The following is a 6,000-nucleotide window of genomic DNA, read 5'->3' as shown; positions in this document are numbered from 1 at the left end:
TATTTATTATTTTTTGTTTAAATCTTAACTTTTCGTCTTGCTCATTCCCGTCACCAATAACTTCAAGTTGCAGAAATCAACTATCCAAATTATAAAAATGTTACAAAAGTATAAAATCAGAGTTCATGGAAAACATTTTTAAGAAAAACTTTTAACTTTTAAATACAAACATGAAGAGAATAATACTCTGTTTCATAATATTCAAATATAAAGCCGATAGAAGAATGAAACTCAAAACTTGTAGAGAATGATACCCTGTCTTCATAATACCCAGATCTCCAAATATTAAACATGGTGAAAAATATAACTCAGATAAAAAATAAAAATGGAACCCAACTCAATATGTGATCAACTTTGAAACCCAAATCTCAAAAACAACTTTACAATAATAAAAACTTGTTTCATATCTTGGTACATATTTGTTGTATCTTTGCAACAATATAACCTAAATTTTCCATTTAATTTATCTCTATATTTATATCTAAGGAGTGAACGAGAGGCATGTAGTTTGTGGTGGTGAAATATTGCAATTTTTTATTTGAGAATTTTGTAGATATGTATTTTTTAAAAATAAATATAGTTTTTAACTTGTATAATCGATTATCGTTAAAAATATATAAAAAAGGTGGATGATGTGTTTAATTATAACTAGAGAGTGTTAGAAGAGTGTGTTAAAGAGTTTGACACTAGCATTTCTCTTTTATTTTGTTTTATTTATAGTTGTCTGTTAATCGTTTCACTTTGGTGAAAAATTAAATCTTACTACTACAACTTCACATTTATTGTTATTGCAATGTGGAATAGGAGATAGTTATCTGGTTTCGAATAACCTTTTGGCAAGAGTCTACCTATTTGCCACTTTTAAGCGGGCGAAATTCTAGATTGGACCTTTAATGTGGGGACCGCACGGGGATGTTCAAACCCATTTAGGATGAGTTTTGATGAAATATTGTATATAAGGAGTGGGTGAGAGGCATGTAGTTTGTGGTGGTGAAATATTGCAATTTTTATTTGAGAATTTTGTAGATAAGTATTTTTTTAAAAAAATATATATAGTTTTTAACTTATTTGATCTGTTATCGGTAAAAATATAAAAAAGGTGGATGATGTGTCTAATTCTAATTGGAGTGTGTTAAAGAGTTTGACACTAGCATTTTTCTTTTATTTTATTTACAGTTGTCTGTTAACCGTTTCACTTTGGTGAAAAATTGAATCTTACTACTACAACTACTTCACATTTATTGTTATTGCAATGTGAAATAGGAGATAGTTATTCGGTTCTGAATAACCTTTTGGTAAGAGTCTACCTATTTGTCACTTTTAAGCGGGCGAAATTCTAGACTGGACCTTTAATGTGGGGACGGGGCGGGGATATTGAAACCCATATAGGATGAACTTTAGGTTCAATCTATTATTTCCGTTTGAGTTTGGGGTGAAGAATGGATATTTAATTGGGATTGGGAGTTGGGTATGAGCTATGAAGCTCCGACATGACATTCACTCAACGTGTCGCCGCACCAGACACGTGTCTGACACGAATACATGCACCTTAAATTGAAACGTGTTCAACGGAAAAATTTAAAACGCAACAGACACAAATACGACACCTTATTTCAAATAAAGGACACGACCCAACAAAAAAAAGATCTCAGATTTTTTTTAAAAAAAAAAAGAGGGTTTTTTTACTTTTCATATTTAACTTCTCTACTATAAAAACAACACAATTAGGATTCCTAATTTTTTCATATTCTACTCCTTTTGTCTCCACTAATTTTTTTAACTTCTTTGGTTGTTTTCATCTTCGCCGCATACCACTACTTCTGTCTCCACAAGGTTTTTTCATCTTCTCCATCTTATATTATAATTTTTTATTTTATTTTTCTTGATGTTTCTGGATTTTATAATTTTTGGTTGATGCAATTTGTTGTTTATCTATGTTATAAAATTCGTTGGATTCAGAATTGGGTCAGTGTACTTTCATTTTCATATACTTACTATACTGTTTATTTAACATTGCTGATATTGTTTATCTACTATTTACATATATACTTGACCACACACACATATATGTTCTTGCTAAAAACACCTTTTGGATAACCTGTCTGATGCTAATCAGGTGAGGTCGCAAATGTAAGGAAGTGAGTTTGTTATCAGTGTTAGAACAAGAAATGTTCTGATCAATATTCTTAGTTTTGATGATAACATTAAGTATGAATTTTGTATAAGAGAATGTGGTACTCTAATTATTCACGTTTTCCATTTCAGGAAAAGTATAAAAGAGTATGCACAAATCAGCGTTCAGAAGCACTAACCCAGAAGTTCTATATGGCTTCATCAGCACATGGTCTGGCAAGACATCAGAAGATGGTCCTGCAGAATCAGAACATGAACTGGAAAGCATCATAAGATGGCAGTCAGAAGCAAATCTCTGAAGCTCTGATGGTATCACGCTCGAAGCACTTCAAAGTCAGAAGACAGAAGTTGCATCTGCACCAAAGCTGGAGACTCTGAAATTGAAACGTCTATTCTACACATTTTGAGTCCAGAAGAAAATACAAGTACAAAAGGCTCTAACGTCAAATCTCTGACTAACAAAAGGAACGTTAGAAGCTACAAAAGGCAAAGTCAGTAAAAGAAGTGAGAGCATGGCTCGAGGTAGTTGACAAAAGTGTGAAACATTAAATGCAAAGTTGTACTATTCACGCAAAGCATTAAATGCTCCCAACGGTCATTTCCTCTCAGCGCCTATAAATAGAAGTTCCGATTCAGAAGCAGTTACAACACTCTGTTAGGAGTGAATTAGTAGTATTTTCATTTGTCAAATTAACTACCTTTTGAGCTAAAAGTGAACATATTTTGTGCTTTTTAAGGATTTTATAGTTGGAATTGAACTTTAGTGGTTCGATGCTAATTGTAGAACAACTTGCGTCACTTTGGGTGTTATTTGTGCAGATATTGAAGTTAAGAAGCAAAGATGAGGAAACACGCGGGCATAGAGGCTCTGAAGGAGAGAAATCACAAAGAAGTGGGATAAAGCAAAGGCCAAGCCGCGCCAATCATGGGCGAGACGCGCCAAACCCTCTGACCTGGGTTCGCGCCGCGCAAGTACGTGCCGAGCCGCGACAGCTGCGTTACAAAGACAAATTGTTATAAATAGAAGCCCTAATCCTCATAAGAGGGAGATCCTTGGTGAAGGAATTTCAGAGAGCAATCCTATTCTAGAGCAGAAAACAACTTCCGACGGAGAATTCAACATCAATTGAAGACATTCCCTTGATGAAGATGAATCCTTCCATGAAATCTTGTGTGTTTTTCATGGCTATGGAGAGCTAAACCCCATTGCGTTGAGTTTAAGGTAGTAGTTAACCTATGAAGATGCAATTACTTTGATTAATTCCTGTGAACAATTGTTTAAGTTTATTATCAATGAAAAACCTTGCTTTTAATTTATATCATTGTTGAACTATCAATCGAGAGATAGGGTTTATAATTTCACCCTAGGTTTTTACATTGACTTGTTGATTAATACTCAGAGGTGAGATTTTGAAGAAGTTTTCATAAATCATCGTGGTTAATTCCCTTTATCCTTATAGTTATTCTGAGAGATCGAATATCATATCGATAGAGGTGGTTCTAGATTGATCATTAGACAGAATATCAATTTTGAGGATGAATGAAGATAATAACTTAAATAATGTTCACTCGTGGATTAATTGATTATTGTATGTGAATAGGTTGATGAACCCTAGAACTCAACATATTCAATCACCATTGTTATTCGTTTTAAGCTTTTTATCATTCAATTATTATTCGGTTATATGAAATTTAAGAACAAACAATCAAAACCAATACTTTTCCCTAACTCATTATAATTCGACTATAGAACGGCAAAAATATTACTCAGTCTCTGTGGATACGATATATTATAAAATATTTACCCAAAATACTTTCAACAAATTGGCGCCGTTGTCGGGGATTGTGTCAATATTGCACGCATTGCAATAGTCGTATTATTTTTAGTTATTTACTTAAATTTTGATTTTTTGTTTAGTTACTTAATTTTAGATTTTTAGTTTAGTTCCTTTATTTTAGATTTTTAGTTTAGCTCCTTTATTTTATATTTTTAGTTAGTTACTTTATTTTAGATTTTGTTATTGCAATAGTCTCTTAATTTTTATTTTTATTTTTTTATCTTGTTATTTCTCTTGTTTGCTAGCTTTGTAGAGTTTTGGTTGTCGCAATGTTCGACCCAAATATAAATGTTGTGATTCATGCTCAAAACGAGATCCTAACTCAACAAATGGAGTATCTCCTTCAAAGTGTGTCACAGTTCACACCTCAAGTTAATGAGTTTCATGATCTCGGATGGTGCACACCGGAAGATGCGATGGAGTATCATATGGCTAACCATGAATATCAACAACAAAGGCTTTCATACTATAATCAAGGTTATCAAAGAGGACCCTCTGAGTTAGAGGAAACCATGAATCAATTCAGGCAATTCTCTTTAGCCATTCAACAAAACCGGGAAACTCAAGATGTTCAACTTACCCAATTCGTAACCGAGCAAAACGTAAGTCAAATCTCCACTTTTCAAAACCCTACGACTCGTGTAGAAACTTGCAATACTACTTCTATAAGGAGTGTAAAAGTGATTGGTGAGGATGTTGGAAAGAAGAGAGTGGAGGAGGAAGTTAATGACAAGGAAGATGTTGTTGAAAAGGATAATATAGAGTATGTAAATGTCAAGAAAAATATAGAAGTTGAGTATGAGCCCTCAATGAAGCTACCTTATCCAAGACCTCCTAAAAAAGTGGATGATGTGTTAGTCGAAGGAACAAAAAAAGAGGATATAATCAAAGGAGTCGTGAATGAGTTAGAAATTTCAAAAGTTGAAACTTTTTCAAAAGAGAATAGGGTGGACTTAGAGTTGAAGAAGAGTAGTAATGCAAAGGAGCATAAACTCTCATTGGAATTACTTCCTCTACAAGTTCCTAATAAAGAAGGGAATGTGATTCATTACTTTCGGCCAATGGAAATGTTTAGCCGTTTGCAAATCACCATCCTATTTTTAGACGGTTTAGAGTTAAAGCAAAAATGTGTCAAATTCATCAAGGATAGGTTCTCACAGAAGAAGAAATTAACGGATAAGGAGGCTATCTCTCTTGAGGAGAGGACAAAACAAATGAAGGAAGAAAGATCGCGAGTTGAAGTGGTAAGAATTAAGGATGAAGAAACCAAACAAGCAAACATTAAATACTTTTGGGGTTTCACATTGGTAAGAAAAGTACCAAGAAAAAGAGACAATGATTAATGATTCAACCATGAATCGTCAAGCCATGTGACGTTAAACGAGGCGCCTCGTGGGAGGTAACCCACACTTCTAATGTTTTAATTTTTATTTTGTTTTGTTTATTTTTATTTCAGGAAATAATAAGGGGACCTTTCTGGTGAAAGCTAGGAAAAATCAATTGATATGGAAATACCCTTTGTGAGTCAACCCTCTCGGGCTTGTTCTGAAACATTGAGGTCAATGTTTAGTTCAAGTTTGGGGGTGGATTTACTCTTTTGCATTTTTCAATTTTCTGTTTATTATTTGTTTGTTTTATCCCCAGTTTAGAAGGAGTAGTTTCTGCAGCATAATGAAAATCTCAAGCAAGACAGTGAAAGTACCAACAATGGAGCAACATGCATGAAAGTGGTAGTGAGTGAATTTTTTGAAAAAAATTAAGTTTTCACTTTCTTTTTCAATAAGTGACAAGTCAGGTATGAATTTTCAAACTCAAACTCCTAGTATGTGCAGGAAACGTAGGTTGTTAGTAATTACTTGGCAGAAGTTCTTTATGGTACACTATTTTTGTTGGATCGACTTAGCCTTAACCAGTGTGAGGAAAGCTTTCCATTGTTTACTATATGCAGGAGACCGTCGATTACTTTGACATGTTTGTATTTTGCTAAACCGTTTGTCGCATCGTTTTGTGGAAATCTGTGAAAATGACT

This window comes from Vicia villosa, linkage group LG4 (genome assembly GCF_029867415.1).
Source record: "Vicia villosa cultivar HV-30 ecotype Madison, WI linkage group LG4, Vvil1.0, whole genome shotgun sequence".
In the NCBI taxonomy this organism is placed as follows: Eukaryota; Viridiplantae; Streptophyta; class Magnoliopsida; order Fabales; family Fabaceae; genus Vicia; species Vicia villosa.
The sequence above is the reverse complement of the archived record's forward strand: the minus strand, read 5'-3'. Positions refer to the sequence as shown.